Source organism: Sceloporus occidentalis, unplaced genomic scaffold, assembly GCF_023333645.1.
Source record: "Sceloporus occidentalis isolate IW3139 unplaced genomic scaffold, rSceOcc1.0.p SCAF_249, whole genome shotgun sequence".
NCBI lineage: Eukaryota > Metazoa > Chordata > Lepidosauria > Squamata > Phrynosomatidae > Sceloporus > Sceloporus occidentalis.
In genome coordinates this window covers 241,749-259,625 of record NW_028317229.1, presented here as the reverse complement: position 1 = coordinate 259,625, position 17,877 = coordinate 241,749, and positions in this window count along the sequence as shown.

The window sequence follows — 17,877 nt, the reverse complement described above, 5'->3', positions numbered from 1 at the left end:
TGTATACAGTAATATAACCCCCCCCCGGTGCTGTATACAGTAATAACCCCCAGCGCTGTATACAGTAATATAACCCCCAGCGCTGTATACAGTAATATAACCCCCCCACAGTGCTGTATACAGTAATATAACCCCCAGCACTGCATACAGTAAAAACCCCAGCACTGTATACAGTAATATAACCCCCAGTGCTGTATACAGTAATAATCCCCAGTGCTGTATACACTAATATAAACCCCCAGTGCTGTATACAGTAATATAACCCCCCAGCGCTGTATACAGTAATATAACCCCCAGTGCTGTATACAGTAATATAACCCCCCAGCTCTGTATACAGTAATAACCCCCCCACACACGCTGTATACAGTAATGTCAGCATTGACAAAACCTTGGTTTTATTTCATTTTGCCCCAACAAACTTATGTTGTCATGTCATATTGTGGGTAACTTTCCTCAATCTAGCATCAGTAGCTGTATTGTTACCTTCCATAGAAATATTTGATGACGAATAAGACCCATCCGGCCCCCGTCTAGTTGCCCGTCTCTCCTGCTGTAAAGACTCAGACCTTAATCAGTCATTGGTCTCATCTTAGATTCAGGAGCCCTATGTCTACCCCATGCATGTTTAAATTCCCTCACTGTATTATCCATTACCACTGGGAGGCTGTTCCACTTATCTACCACCCTCTCAGTAAAGTAAAACCTGCTTTGCAATGAAAAACCCCTTTCATCTTTTTTACAGTTAAATTAATTTCATGCAGAGTATTTCTCTGTAAAATACTCTGTAGAAATGATAACTTGTGCATGCGCAGCCATGTTGCGTCTCCATTTTTCTTTGCAGCACTTGGAGAAAGAACAGAATTTTATGTAACAATTTATTTCATTGATCCCTGAAAATATTGGCAATAGAACCTCATACAATTTTTTTTCCATCATGGGCCCCCTCTGGTGGCACAGTTGAGTTATTACAAGAGAGGGATAGACAATGGGTTCTTTTTCAGGATTTTGTGCTCATTAGTTTTTGTTTTATGCTAAATTATCAAATTTATTAAATTATAAAAAAAGTAAAATAAGGGTCTGGCCTTTAATGGAAATAACTTTGCTGGGTAAAAAACTGGCACTTGAGATATGTAGGTATCTTGTCCCTTAAGCGGGGGGGGGGGGGGGGGCAGCTAAAATCCCTCTATTGTACGCCTGCTCCTGTTGTAGCGTATCATTGAATATATTTTACCCATTGTACTGCGCTACATCTGTTGGTGCCTCATACTAAAACAAGGTCCAGACCTGCATTTAGTGTGAGCAGTGCGGCATTGAAATGGTTAAATGAGGGCTTATTGTTACAAATAAATGTTATCCACTTGAAAATATTGTTTTTAGCAAATATTAATTTATTCTGCAACAATGTAACAGAGAATGCACGTTGCCATGGCAGCAGCCTAGCTATACCTGGCCAGTGATATCCGGAGCATGAAGGTGGCAGTCTGTGGCTCACCCGGAATTCCCATTCCCAGTTTTGTTTTTGCACAATGTCAGCCCCCCCCCCCCCACACACACAGACACACACAGACACATTGTACCAGCGCTACTGCATCTGCTGGCGCTATATAACTGTAATGTTTGTGTAAAAACCCCACAGGATCTTTATTTTAATTCTGGCCACCGACTGATCTGTGGCAACTAAAACCACCTTCCTATCACTGAGCACAGGAGTGGTCCAGATGCCCCTGGTGGCCTAGGGGCACATATTTGCCCAGCTCCCTATCTATTATGACCTCACAAGTGCCCCCCCCCCGTCGTCTAATCAACTAAAATTTAACAATTCCATACACTTCATCCTCCTGCACTCCCAGACATCACCCACAAAATCCGTCTCTTGGGTCTGCAAAGAGAAATACATCACAACTCCCATCACTCCCAAGAGAGCCTGCAACTCCCAAGGCAGCACTCATCACCCTCAGCCAACCTTTGAGGAATGCAAAGCTGTTGGTTATAAGAAATGCCCATCGTTTTGTTAGATTGCACAGCCTTGGTGTGAAATCCCCAGCCTCAGCCCCTCCTGAGTGATGGGAGTTGTAGTCCAGCCATGCAGAGGCTGCCTGCCCCGGTTGGCACCCGGCTCCGCGCCCGTGTTTTTCTCCTGCTGGTCACGAGACGCGGAAGTTTTTTTTTATTTTTTTTATTTCTATCACATGGCAAAGAGATTTAATAAAAACAGAAAAATGGCGTCAGTCACGTTGTTGTTGCTGCGTCACCAGATGATCCCCCAGCAAAGAGGTAGCTGATCAGAGGTAAGACATGGGGGGCACTGACAGCTGGTCATAGGGGGCTGCTCTGGGGAGTGGTGGGGTTACTGACAGCTGATTATAGGGGGCTGCCCTGGGGAATGGGGGGCACTGACAGCTGGTTATAGGGGGCTGCTCTGGGTATGGGGGGTAACTGACAGCTGATTATAGGGGCTGCCCTGGGGAGTGGTGGGGTAACTGACAGCTGATCATAGGGGCTGCCCTGGGGAGTGGGGGGCACTTACAGCTGGTTAAAGGGGCTGCCCTGGACATTGAGGGGTAACTGACAGCTGATCATAGGGGGCTGCTCTGGGTATTGGGGGTACTGACAGCTAATTATGGGGGGTTGCCCAGGGTATGGGGGGTTAACTGATAGCTGGTGATAGGGGGAGTCTGTTCTGGGTATGGGGGGGTAACATAGTTGGGTATAAGTGGCTTATAGTGGTGACCTGCCTTGGGTATGTGGGGCTGACAGCTGATTGTGGGGGGGACCTGCCCTTCATAAGAGGGGCTAACACAATGGTTGGATTTTCCCATCCTTACACTGGGGGGGACTGGGTGTTTTTTAAAGAGCCCCCCATACATCTTACATTTGACAACTAAACTGGAGGAACCTGTCCTGCATAGGGGGGGCTGACAGGTACATGGTGGGCTGTCAGCTGGCTGGGGGCTTTCCTTAATGATGGCTGAAGGGTGACAGCTTCCTGGGTGGTCATGAACCCTGGACCTGGAGGGGGTGATGTTATATATATTATTATGCCGATTTTGTTCGGGGGTGTCACTACCCTGTACTGGTTTTAAAGCCCCTCTGTGCCCCCTGCCTTGCGATGGGCTCCCCATATTATTATCATGGTGCTTTGGGCACTTTGTTTATTTATGGCTCCTCTAATCCCAGTCTGGCTCCTCTAATTCCATATTTATCCTGATATTTCTTAAATAGATCTGATATTTTTAGGGATGTTATTCCATTGTGTGAATCCATCAAAACCCCCTGGCAAGGAAGAGGTTAACAGCCCTGGCATTTTGCCCCTTCTCCACCCTCTTATTCCTGCCCTGTGATTGTAAATATAGAGTAGCTTGTTTACAGGAGATTGTGCAGGAGGAGCCCAGGGGCAGTTTTAGCCCTTCCTGCCCCCACTGCCTAGGGACCTGCACACTCTGCAAGGATACAATGTAACACAGTGACTTTAACCCTTTCATGGCACAATGCATTAGCCTTGTTAAACTTGCTATATATATATATATATATATATATATAAACTATCCTTTACCTTTTATTGACGCATTAATTAAATCAAATATTTCCTGCAATGACAGGGTTAAAAATACCAGATCTGATTTCTCTATTGGCTTGATACTTTTTTTCTTTTCTACTTAATTATTTTGCCAGTTATCTAAATTGCAATAAAACACAGAATTACCAATTATTAAATACCTTTGCATTTTTTCAGGTTAAGATATTTTGAAAATTGACCTATTAAGTTTTTTTTTTTAATAATTTTTTGAGACTTTTTATAGTGCTGCTTCTGCGCTGCGGAACACAATGGCGCTATATAAATCAATAAATAACAATAGCCTTCCTCACAGGGGTATGTGAAAGAAAATCATATGACTTCATATTTACCGAACAATTGAAGTAATGTACAGCAAAAAAAATCTCTGGATTACGACGGCAGCTCTCCACCTAGTGGTGATGGTAGTAGGTAAGTGGAGCGGTTTCCCAGCAGAAGTGGTAGAGGCTAATACAATGGGGGAATTTAAACATACGTGGGATAAGTATCTGGCTCCTGAATCTAAGACAAGACCAACGACTGATTAAGGTTTTATCAGATGGGCTACTTTTGACTCGTCATATATATTAGAAAGGGAGTGGACTTGCTTTACGGCTGCTGTAAATGGTGTTATCATTACATTTGCCAAGTAACATTTTTAGTTTATGGTATAGAATCCGTGGATGGATTGGGGTTACCCAAAAATGACTGAATATCAGTGAAAGAGAGGAAAGGTAAAAATTCCAACTAACCCATTTCTATTTAAAACAACTTATTAACCCTAATTATTATTATTTATTGATTTCTATAGCACTATCATATTCCGCAGCGCTGTACAATGGTTAAACAGGACATGTGTATTTGCAACATTATAATGTGGACTTACAGAAACAAAAGGTAACGAGGGGCTTACTCAAAGAGCTTACACTCTATCATAAATTTAATTCAACTGACAATCCTTAATAAGGATAATTATTATAACGCAAGAGAATAATTAATATTATTTTTGTAAAAATCTGTAAAAGTGAAAATAAGGTTTAGTATCATTAATTCTAATAGACTATTATTATGTGGTATATTATTGTTTATTGATTATTAGCAAATAACATTTTATTATTATTAATTTTTTATATTAGGTAAATAAAAAGAAAATATATTTATCCCAGTGGAAAATAGCATAGTAACAACATAATAATAATTTCTGTTTATTTGACCCAGAAAGACCTCCGGTGGGTTTAGTGGCTCCTGGAAATCTCGCCTCTGTCTTCCTTCCTGGGCTTTAATAAAGTAAAGTGTATTTGGACAAATTCCTTCCATTCCGCGCAGCTCCGTGTGGAGCCCCCCGAGCGTCAATCCCCCGCCTTATACTTTTATTTTTTATGTTTCCCGCGAAGCCCCCAGGAGATGTTACAAATATTCTTAAAAATAAACTTGGGTTTTATGTGCTGGGAACAAAAATTGCTGCAGAAGAAAAATGCGTCGGGGTCTCGTATTATGAGATTGAATCTTTCAAATTCTTTAGAATTTCAGTTTTTCTTAAGATGTCATTTTTTCACTTTATGGAGTCTATGATTGGCTGTAAAGCAACTAATTTCCAATCAGCAAATGTAGGTTTGTATATTTTTTTCAATCTGTAAATATGAGGTCATCATAATAGAAACATAGAATCTGCCGGCAGATCGGCCCCATCCGGCCCCCGTCTAGTCGCCCGCTTCTGCTGTAAAGACTCGAACCTTAATCAGTCGTTGGTCTCGTCTTAGATTCAGGAGCCGTATGTCTATCCCATGCATGTTTAATCCCCTCACTGTATTACCCTCTACCACTTCTGCTGGGAAACTGTTCCACATATCTACTGCCGTCTTAGTAAAGTTAAATTGTAGTCGATACTTTTTATCATTAAAATTAAGATGAAAATCAGTCTGTTTTATTAATTAAGCAATGACTGAGTATCCTGAAGATACTTTTGTGTACCGCTCTTAACAATGTCCGGATACATTTTTAACTTTTGAGCTTGCAAGGAACATTATTGTTTTTTATAGCGCCATCTTATTCCGCAGTGCTGTACAAAATAAAATGCACTCGAGTCATCGTGGACATGTTGAAGATTAAGACGTGCGCAGAAACACAAGCTGAATTCTTTACCCGTGGTCACATGGGCTCCCTCATTTGCATAAAGGAAGTGTTTCTGTTTGTTTTGATACATTGTATTATATGTTTCTATGTCGCCCCCTTGTGTTGAGAATATAAAATGTCCGAAACCAACGGTGTGTTTGTAATTCGTGTCGCTCTCTTTTGTTTACAGGAAGGCGGCCAGAAGAGTCCTCCTTTTTATACGCAGAAGAATATTTTTTTGTTATTTGTTTTGTTTTTTTAACGTCTGATGGATTGAAGAAAAGCGTGACTGACAGGCTACCCTGGCTCAGTTATCACAGTGCTGCTGCTGTCTATTGTAAAGGTACAGTACTGTGATAACTGAAGGATGGCAGCCATCTTAACATCATAGAAACCCAGAACCTGCCGGCAGATCGGCCCCATCCGGCCCCCGTCTAGTCGCCCGTTTCTCCTGCCGTAAAGACTCAAACCTTAATCAGTCGTTGGTCTCTAGTTTCAGGAGCTGTATGTCTATCCCCTGTTTAATCCCCTCACTGTATTACCCTCTACCACTTCTGCTGGGAGGATGTTCCACTTATCTACCACCCTCTCAGTGAAGTAAAGCATCCTCACATTCCATCTCAGCCTCTGACCCTCTAGTTTTAGATTACGGCCTTTTGTTGTAACTTTTCTCCTCCTTTGAAATAAGTTCCCCTCCTATACTTTGCTAAATTCCTTTTTATGTATTTGAAAGGTTTGAACCCAAACACTACAGGAGTTTGGTATAAAGAGCAATTCTAATGCAAAATGGGAAAATGTGGAGCAGCCAGCGAGAACATTTCATTGGTTGCTATGGTGACTGCATCATTTTTAGCACTGTGCATGAGCGATGGTCTTTACAGTACAGGTGGGTGAATGAGCCCCGGTGCAGCAGGGGCAAATCTGGAGCCAAACTGGATTTCCTCGGCACACAATGGATGACCCGACATGCGTATGTATTGATACATGCGAGGGTGACGACGACGCCGACGAGGAGGTGTTTTAGCCTGCTGCCCTTTTTGGCATCAGTGGGTAGATGCCCAGGCTGGCTCCTCGAGCTAACCCCCTTTTTTATAGACTGTCAGTAGTTAGAGGGTCCATTTGGGTGATTAAGATTAAGGCATTCTATTGTTTACAACAGGGCAGTATGATAAAAGACTTGGCGTCACGCTCACGACATAAACACTATATAACGCTAAAACGAAATTATTTAAAACAAGAAAAGAACGGTTTTTAGAAATGTATTTTGATATGTTATAGTAAAAAAAAAAATTGGGGGGAGTTCACATTAACTCTTTCATGTCCAATGGTGTACCAGATACATCAAGAAAACTTGGTCCTCGGAAACTAATGATGTACCTGGAAAGTCATGGGTTAAAAGTGGTCCCGGGTTGCTGAGATCTCGGGGTTACTGCTGTCGCTGTCAGCATTCCTTGCACTTTAGTCCATGTGATCGCTTCTATAGCCAATCACGAGCTGGGGAAAGACTAAGAACTGTATGAAAGAGTGATTAGCCGGGTCTCAAGACCCAGGTGTGAAATATCTGTACCGTATTGGCTCGGATATAGGCAGCACCCGAATATAGGCCGCACCCTAAAAGTTAGGTGCTTTTTTAAAGAAAAAAATGTCTTAGTAAAAAAAACAAAACACTTACATATGCTGCCACTCTGCCCCCAAGAGGCAAGAGGCCCCCCCCCCTTAGACTTACCGGTGCAGATTCCCCGGGGTCTTGCAGGGCCAGTGGGGGACAGCTACGCAGTATGTGTACTCAACAAGGAAGATTGTTAACATACATCGCGCAGACGTTCACCGGCTGCGGCGATGCAAGCGCTAACAACCTCCGCTGCCGGCACATCTCCGTAGACAATCTCCCGTGCCGGCACCCTCCCCCCCCCCGTGGGAAGTGCCGGCAGGGGAGGCTGTCTGAGCGTATTGGGGAGTAGGATACGGGTCCCCTGCACCGCTGCGGGGGATCTGTATCCTAACCCCGCTGCCTGCCCAGGACTGCATGTCCCGTCCGTCGGGCGCTAGACCCCGAATATAGGCCGCACCCCCACTTTAAAGACTTAAAGTGTGGGGGGGGGGGAGTGCGGCCTATATTCGAGCCAATACAGTATATATTAAATTGTATTTTTTTTTACCTGATCCTAAGGAGTTAATCATTCAGATGTATTTTTGTATATATTAGGTAGTTAGTGGGGAATTAGGGTGAGAAAACTTAAATAAAAAATTAAATAGGAATATAGTTTTTTGTTTTTGAAGATGGGGCATGTTTAATATCCCCCCCCATCTTTATTATTTGTGGCTAATTTATATACCGCTAACACTGAATAAATGTGTTTTTATTTGTAAAGTTTTTATTTGTAAAAGAAAACGCACGGGTTCACTAAAAAGAGGGAAATAACGGCTGAAGAAAGATAAAGCAAGAACCCGAAAAATGATTTGGTCCTGTAGCCTAAAAAAGCCCTGGTTCTTAAGGGGTTAGATTCGGCCATGCTTACAGACGCGTGTGCGTCACTGCCCTCTTGTGGAAGAGATGTGCAATGCATCCCAAATAAACAAGCCTATCATGTCTCCGTGAGAAGCGTAATAATCGGCATATACAATAGGTCCATTTGGGCTACCAGAATGTCAGCAGAGACTCGTAGATTTGTAGAGATCTAATACGTTCGGTGTGGATTTTTTTTTTTTAAAGTCCGTAACAAGTATAACGAGTCCCACATACAGCGGCACTTAAGGGGTTAATTCCACAAACATCATTTGAGCTCCTTCTGGCTCACGCAGTCTTTGGAAGAATATGAGTTAAATGCTGTAACGTTCAATTGGTATATATATACTGTACGTTTGGGGGTCTCTGGACCACCTTTCACGTACTGCAGGCTATTGGTGTTTTGTGGCAAGCTGTTGCGATTGTCATGTGATCTATTAACCCCGGCGAAATCAATACGTTATGGGAATCTCATTCTATTAAGTTGTGATTATCCTTTCGGTAAATAACCCTTTTCCCAGGTCGCACACACATTTTCTGGCAGCTACACCGCCGCGCACGCTTACTCCTGTGTCCTACCCATCCCTCCCCATCAGGGTCTCTGCGCACGTGCAAACATATATACAGGAGGACTGAGGGTTATGGGAGCTGAAGTCCAGCAAGCATGCTGCAGGTTGAGGCTGGCGGCTCTAGGTGGTTGCCTAGTGGCTGTGAGTGACGGGGGTTGCTGGCACAACTACTGGCAAATCCATGCGCAATAGCGCGCCAACAGGGGCTGGCCCTGCTGGATGTATTTTGCTTAAGACTCCCTGGTTAAAGGTTAAACGCGACCCTAAAGATATTCTCCCGACCCCAGCCGTGCAGAGACACTGTGAACACAGTCATGGAATATGTGCAGATAAAGCATAGAAACAAAATATTATTCTACTTAACCCCCAGCGCTGTGTACAGTAATATAACCCCCAGCGCTGTATACAGTAATATAACCCCCCAGCACTGTATACAGTAATATAACCCCCCAGCGCTGTATACAGTAATATAACCCCCAGCGCTGTATACAGTAATATAACCCCCAGCGCTGTATACAGTAATATAACCCCCAGTGCTGTATACAGTAATATAACCCCCAGCGCTGTATACAGTAATATAACCCTCAGCGCTGTATACAGTAATATAACCCCCCCGCCAGCACTGTATACAGTAATATAACCCCCAGCACTGTATACAGTAATATAACCCCCAGCACTGTATACAGTAATATAACCCCCAGCGCTGTATACAGTAATATAACCCCCAGCACTGTATACAGTAATATAACCCCCAGCGCTGTATACAGTAATATAACCCCCAGCACTGTATACAGTAATATAACCCCCAGCGCTGTATACAGTAATATAACCCCCAGTGCTGTATACAGTAATATAACCCCCAGTGCTGTATATGGTAATGGTGTTTGGTGATTGACAGGAACCTGGTTTGATGCGCGCTGTCTCGGTAACGGCCCTGTGACAGGGCCAGGCTAGCTGGCTCATATGTCATATGAAGTTTAGCCGGGTCACGGAGCGCTTTTGTGTCCGGTTCCGTATACCGTGACCCGGTAATATATTATATTGTGTTTATTGTGTAACCGGCCCAGAGACTGATGTGGCTTCAGCCCCAGCCTTCAAAGAGACGATCCTATAATCTGGCTGGGGCTCTTAATCAGCCAGCACAGCCCTGTCTGCCCAGACGGCACCCGCACTACAGGGGGGATAACACAGGTGGGGGAACCCATTGTATTCTGTAATCCCCTCACCTGATACATCCCCTGTATACTGATGGGATATGTGATGGGATGTGGCTGATGGGATTGGGGGTTGGGTTCGGTACACATTGCATTGAGATTGTATATAAGTTCTGTGTGTTTGTAATAAAGAGAGTTCTTCTTGGTTTACTACGAATGGTGGTCTGGATGATCCGTGGATAGCTGAGTGCGATCCGTATGAGGGACTGACTGGTGACTCCTCAGCCCTCAAACAGGGGGACCCGGCCTTGGGTACGGTGACCCTGTAACAGCCCCGACAACCCATTTATTTTATATTTTGTTTCACGGTGCGGCCCCTTCTCGCGGAGATGTTTGCGTATCGTTTCCCCAGATACATCGTATCCTTCCTGCTCCTTTTACTGCAAATCGCTGGAAACAAATAAACAAAGGATTTAAATATTCACTGATCGGAAATTACAAAACTCTCCAAAAGTCCTCTCGGGGGCATCTTCTGCCCACATTACTCCTCCGCGAGAGAAGCCGCACAGGGGGAGGCGGCTGTTATAAAGTATGCTGCGTAACAAGCTTTAAACCCGTCTCACGGCACCAACAGGCTGCCGGCGGGTAAAGCGTTAACCTCTGTATGCCAAAGGATTAAATAGCTTGTAGGACAGACATGAAGCGCTGGCACTTTAAGGCCAGCGGCTGCTAAATAACATACTGGATCTGCACAGCACATCCGTGGGTATCCAGCTGGTGCTCACACACCATGCCTCCCAACTGTCCCACTTTGCAGGGGGCAGTCCCGAGTTTGCCACTCTATGCCACCGAGTTCGTCCTGTGTCCCACTTTTCGGGATAGAGGAAGCGCTCATGTGGACAGCGAGATTCGAGACGGTCCCATTTTTGTCAGAGACACTGGACACAGTAGGCTGCGCATGCACTAACACTCTATCGCCTAAGCCCCACCCCCGCATCCTGATTTGCTGGTCCTGCCACACGCTGCCTCCGGTCTCTGCTTCCCTAAAACGACAGAGATCTTTATCTTCCAGAAGTAAACCATCTACATAGGCGGCTAAAATCGCTCTAAGGAACATCCCGTCTTGTAGTTGGGATGCAACGCACATCACACTCAGCCACCCTGTTGCATGCATCTCCCCACCAGGACCGAGGATGATTCCGTGAAATCTCTCCCTAAGGGACCTTTAGGGCATTCTAATCATACCCAGCAATGCTTTTGGGGCACAGAACAATAATAATCGTATTGTACTGCGCTATGGAATATGAAGGCGCTATATAACAATAAATAATTGTAATAATTAATCCCTAACCTAAAGAGCTTGCAATCTTTTCAGAGGTTCAAAAAATGTTTAATGTCCCAGTCAGAGAGCTCATCTGGCTTAGATGTTAGGTCTTTTAGGGGGTTTAACCTCAAGTTACCCTTTTTGTCCACCAGGCTGCCCCATGGAGCTGATGCACGGAGCCACCTTAAAGCCGTCAGACACGGGCGAGGGGCCGGGCTCTCCGTGTGTTTTCCAAGCAATGCAGATTAGCCATTTCCTGAAACCCCGGCGGTCTGCGCATGACTCCCCCCCATGAGTAATACGGGCATTTCCAGCAAAAAAATATTAATAATTCTATGATCAGGAAGAGAAAGAAATTCGACATCGCTGGACCATGGATCAGAACTCGGCTTCAAACTTGGTGATTCTCGGCTCCCAAAATGTTTTTAAAGAGGAATGGATTTTATTTACTTAATTTCATTTCTAAAGCCATTTCCTGCTGTTTCTATACACATTATCGGGGCTTTTAGGGCAGTAGAACCCTGCGATACCCTCATACCCAGCAAACATTCCGACCTCCTAGAAAAGAGGGGCATCTGGGGAGGGGCATCAGGACACGGGCATCAGAGGAGGGGGGAGAGAGGGGCATACAGGGAGGAAAGAGGGGCTTCAGAGGGGGAAACGAGGGAGAGAGGGTGCATTGGAGAGGAGGGCACTTGGGGGGGTAAGAGTGGCACAGGGGTTTGAAAGAGGGGGCCATAGAAGGGTGCTTGAAAGTTACCAGTTTGTGAAGGATTGTCCTGTGTCTAATGTCACCCAACAGAAGAAGATGGAAGAAGCAGGTCGGGGACATATATATATATATATACAGGCATTCAAAACTTTGGGCTCCTTATTTTTGAAAGAAAAAAAAACAAATCTTTATCACTCCCATCAGTCCTGTGTTCCAATGGCCCTTTATCACTCCCATCAGTCCTGTGTTCCAATGGCCCTTTATCACTCCCATCACTCCTGTGTTCCAATGGCCCTTTATCACTCCCATCACTCCTGTGTTCCAACGGCCCTTTATCACTCCCATCACTCCTGTGTTCCAACGGCCCTTTATCACTCCCATCACTCCTGTGTTCCAATGGCCCTTTATCACTCCCATCACTCCTGTGTTCCAACGGCCCTTTATCACTCCCATCACTCCTGTGTTCCAACGGCCCTTTATCACTCCCATCACTCCTGTGTTCCAATGGCCCTTTATCACTCCCATCACTCGTGTGTTCCAATGGCACGTTGTGTTCGCTGATCTAAGTTTACGTTTAAAAGGATAATTGATGGTTAAAAATCCTTTTGTAATTATGTTACAGCCAGAAATCTCCTTGTTTTCCACAAAAACAGCTGTGACTCCAGCGGTAGTATATATATATATATATATATCGGGAATGATAAAAGGTTTATTTAGCGTATAGAACTATAAATACTGATCATACATAAGCTTTCATTAAAGCCCCTTTGTGTTTCAGACGTGTTGTGTTTGGGTGAAGATATAGTCCTGTAGCGTAAAAATCAGTCCCAGTCCGTCCCATGGGGGGTAATGGTAACCTTGCACACCAGAGGCTGTCTGTGTAATCGTGCCCCTTTCGCCTACTGCATATAAACACCATTCCACCTTAAAAGGAGGAGCCATCCAGCTCAGCGCCAGCAGAGTACTGTGAATTAGGGCTATCAGTCAAATGGCGTCATCAGGTTCTTGTCCCCCCCCCCTCCCCTGTTGACTGGAAATCGCGAGGACAAAGTGTATTAGAAGGGGCGGGTCTGATAAAGGCGTGTCTGCTTAACTGAGGGGGCGGGGGGGGTGGAAATAAGCAGATGCGCGCCTTCGACACGACCCGATAGAAGTTCGCAGTGGAGGAGCGGAGGAACCGGGCACGGTGAGGGCAGCCAGGGACCGGGGGCGGGCAGGAGCTACGGCAGAGAGGGTGACAGGGGGCAAAAGCTTCAGTCAGAGGTTTACTCCGGGGCAAGATAGAGAAGGCGCGAGGGCACGATGTGAGGAAGAAGAGACGTCTGACAGCGGAAGGAGGGGGTGTGAAGAACTGCATGGGGGGGGGGTTGGTGGTACTTGGGAATAGTGGTGAGGGTAATTGGGGTAAGTGGGTACAAAGGGGTGTAAAGGTGAGTAACCGGCGCACGGGGTAATAAGAATTGCTATGAAGTGACAGGACGCACATAGGGGGCAATAAGAGGAAGAGAAACAGTGTGGCATGGGGGAGGGAGGGAGGGGTAAATGGGGTGGCATGTTTGTGAGGGTAGATAATGGGTTGCAGAGGTGAGATAGGGTAATAGTAAGAAGAAGGGTACATGGGGGGTAGGAGGTGTTGTAATTTTGGGCTTAAAATAGCGGGTAGGAAGTGTTGTTTTTGCGGTACATGGTGGTGTAATTTTGGGGGGTAGGTGGTGGTGTAATTTTGGGGGTAGGATAAGTAAGTGGTGTAATTGGGGGTACAGGGGGTAGGAGGTGGTGTAACTTGGGGGGGTAGGTGGTTTAATTTGGGGGTTACACGTGGTAGGAGGTGTAATTTTGGGGGTGTAGGTGGTGTAATTTGGGGGGTACATGGGGTAGGAGGTGGTGTAATTTGGGGGTTGTAGGTGGTATACTTTTGGGGGGATGAGGGGGTAGGAGGTGTAATTGGCGTACATGGGGTAGGAGGTGGTGTTATTTTGGGGGATAGGTGGTGGTGTAGTTGAGGGAATGAGGGGGTAGGTGGTGTAATTGTGGGGCGATGGGGGTGTTGAAGGCTGCCGTGTTTGGGTGCCGACAGGAAGCGTAGGCGTTGCGGTCGGGTAGCGGCACATCAGGCTCAGGATGAGGTTAGTATCAGACAGGAAGGTGCCCTGACAGGCGGATAATCATGTGACTTGTAATAATAACCCCAACTGCCACCTGACAACAAACCGCGACTGCCCTCCGTACTGCGTGTACTGGGACACGGATCTTATATGTAGGACTTTTATTTCTGGTTTGTTACTTACATTAATGGCTCCTTAAGGTGAGACCGAGGACTGATTGGTAGTGGTAGATTGGATGAGGGGTAGATGAGCAGAACAGCCTCCCAGCAGAAGTGGTAGAGGGTAATACAGTGAGGGATTTAAACATGCGCGGGATAGATATACGGCTCCTGAATCTAAAACGAGACCAACGACTGATTACGGTTTGAGTCTTTACAGCAGGAGAAATGGGCAGGCTAGACGGGGGCCGGATGGGGCCGATCTGCCGGGAGGGTCTCTGTTTCCCTCTGATGTGAGTTTTGGATCAGCTTGGGGGAAAATAGCTGCCCCCCCCCGAGGCATTATGATAAGTTTGCTGGTAGCTGTTATCGTTTCGATCTGTCGTCGGCCGGGTGTTTTTGTTTAATCCGCCGTTACTTCCTGGTTTGCTTCATCTTTTTATTTATTTTTTATTTTTTTGCTCAAAAATGGGAAGTTGAGAGTTGAGTTTTTTGTGTTTGTGCAGAATACGGACTCCCGGGGATGAGGGGGGTTTGCGTGTAAATTACTTTAGTAGCCGAATTTCATGTTAAAACAGGTTTATTTATAAAAAATGATTCTTGGGATGTTTGGAAAGGGAGGTCTTATCGCTATAGTAACCAATCCATGTTCTGGTAAGCAGGACTAAAACATGGGTTGCTATAGTGATTGGATCACTTTTCAAAGTGCAGGAAAATCCCTTTCTATACATATCCCCAAAGGGTAGAATGTGACGTTACCTAAAAATGGCGTAATTGCAGTAACATTTAGAAAGACGGCACCTCTCGGCAGATCGGCCCCATTTGGCCCCTGTCTATTATGCCTGTTTCTCCTGCTGTAAAGACTCAAACCTTAATCAGTCGTTGGGTCTCGTCTTAGATTCAGGAGCCGTATCCCATGCATGTTTAATACCCTCACTGTTTAACCCTCTACCGCCTCTGCTGGGAGACTGTTCCACTTATCTAGCACCCTCTCAGTAAAGTAGAACAACTCTGCAATCGTAGTAAATTATTGGCAAAAAAAAAGAGGTTTGATGGTTTACCAAAACAGAGAAAAAGTACTCGGATTTCTTCATTCTGCTAGTAATGAGTTTCCTGTCCATTGTTGCTAACGCGTAGGTAAAGTGATTATTTTAGTGGCGTTTTATTGCCGACGGCCGGCGCTCCAGCTGAAACTATTAATATGGTGCTTTGTGTGTCGGGAATTGTTTCCCAGCATGCGCGACGCAAGCTGCTAATAATTAACAGCAAAAAGCTTGGAAAGCCCTGTGAGTGACTCCTCTTATCTTGAGATCTCATTATTGCGATCTGGCCCAAAACTGTTCCGACTGTCTTGTATGGCTGAGGTTTCAGAAGCTTTTTAATACATTCCACGCCTCTCACTCGCTCGGAAGTTAAAGGAGATCTCTATGTTTTCCGTATATGTTGGCCCACGGGATTCATTGTTGTGCTAATTCTGCCACGCATTGCCACAGACATCAACTTCCTATGCCGGATCAGCCATTTGTTTGAGTTCTCGCTCTATCTGATCCCCAATCTACTAGACTCTTTGTTTTACCTAAAGTTGATGTTCCACTTAGACAAAGGGGTTTATTAATTAAAGAGGAAGTTGGATGGGTCCTTATTGGCTTCACTTTATAAAGGGTCAACTTTGGATCCAAGAATAGCTTAGATGGTTATAAAGCAGCCCTGGTTTGGCACACTGGGCAGTTGCCGCTGGCCTACAGCACCACGCATGTGGCCACATACATCATCAGGCTGCCCCAACCTCGCCAGTCCGGCCCGTGGTATAAAGTTGTTATAAATGAGTCAACTTTTTGGTTACCTCTGAACTATACATTATGCAGGGCCAGCACAATCCTTCTTGTAGGTAGACTGACCTGGAATTACCCTTCATAATGCCTGGAGAATTCACAGCTCTCCAGAAGTTTAGTGAATAAACCCCAGCAAACAAACTTCAGCAGATCAGTCCTTCCAATGAAAGGTTGAATCACCGAAAACCAGAAACAAAAAATGTTTTTTCCCCCCCAGTTTCCATGGCAACAACATGCTGCTTCCTGCTTTTGTGTCACATGACAAACATTCCCTTTAAATGAGGCACAATTTTACCTGGTTAAAGTACATTTCTAATGCTGCGTTTGGTAGCAGAAGTGTTAGGTTTACCAACGTAAGTGGAACAGCAGCTTTAAAATCGCTCTGCAGAATCCCCGGGCGTGAAACGGGCACACGGAGGATAAAGTGTTTTTCTTACTGGTGTCTGAAGATTAAGTAAATGTTTGATGCTTCACACAGGGGTCTCCAGTCTGGGATGCATACCACGAAAAGTCCGGGCGTTGCGTTCGTTCGGTGAGTATCTGTTTATTACGTTCTGAGAAAAAATGTCTTATTTAGTTAAAACCTCGATTTGAGGGAAAATGTCGGTTCCCATCTATTTAAATAGAAGTGCTTTTTTGCCCCTGATTGGCTGCTTGAAGCAACCAATCACTGGCAGGAATTGTCAGATGCAAGAAGGATGGATACAGCGATTTTGTGATTGGACGATAAGCTGGTGTCTGCCTGGCTGTGTCTCACTACATTTAAAGTTGTGTTTGGTTCTGAATGAGTTACGGCCTTTAAAGGGAAACTAACGCCCAAAATAGAATTGGGTAATTTTCGTGTTAAATATCGCATATTCCTAGACAGCAAATTGAAAAAATTTGCCCGCTGAACGTTGCAGAAGCGTTGTTGTCTCCGCTCGGCTGGTTGTTACATTAACAAGGATCCGATCGGCATTCAGAGGAATCATTTCATTTGAGGACCCCCATTTACTGCGCCCCCTGTGCTGTTACCTGGGGTCCTCCAGCGGGTAATTTACTGTTAACTTTATAGTTCCCAGGACACAGCAGTCCAAGATTCGGATGCTGTCATATCCAGCCTTAAAGAGACATTTCCTTTTTTTTTTTCAAACCACTGATTTGTATCATATAAAGAAAAAAAACTGCCTGAGATAAATACTGGATAACTAAAAGGAAATTTCATATTTAATCGTAGAAATATAGACTCTGCCGGCAGATCGGCCCCCGTCTAGTTGCCCGTTTCTCCTGCTGTAAAGACTCAAACATTAATCAGTTGTTGGTCTCTTCTTAGATTCAGGAGCCGTATGTCTATCCCATGCATGTTTAATACCCTCACTGTATTACCCTCTACCACTTCTGCTGGGAGGCTGTTTTACGTATCTACCACCCTCTCAGTAAAAGTTTAAGCCAGTGACAAAGGCACATGTTGTTACAGCAATGGATTTGCCCGCATTAAAAATTGTAAAGCATGTTTTATTAAATTAGGGCTGTTTGATTGTCAGGCAGAAGGAGAAAGTCTCCAGTGAACTCTGAATCTCTTAATTCGATAAAAACAGGTGAGCATTCTGCAGTTTAAGCTGTTGCTCTGTGGTTGGGACGGAGGCTTTGGGATTATTTAAAGTTTGGTGTTCGATCTTGTTAAATATGGCTGATTTTCATGTTTTGTGGCCTGATTGGTGGGTCATGAACAGACTTGGATGAGAAGGCCTTCCCTTCTTTTTGGTTAAGCATTACATGGTTAATGATGTGTATAGTGACGCTTAGGACTCCCAGCTCACGGGGTGGCTTAATGTGGCAAGTGAGTTTATGCACTTTGGCCAGAATACAGAAT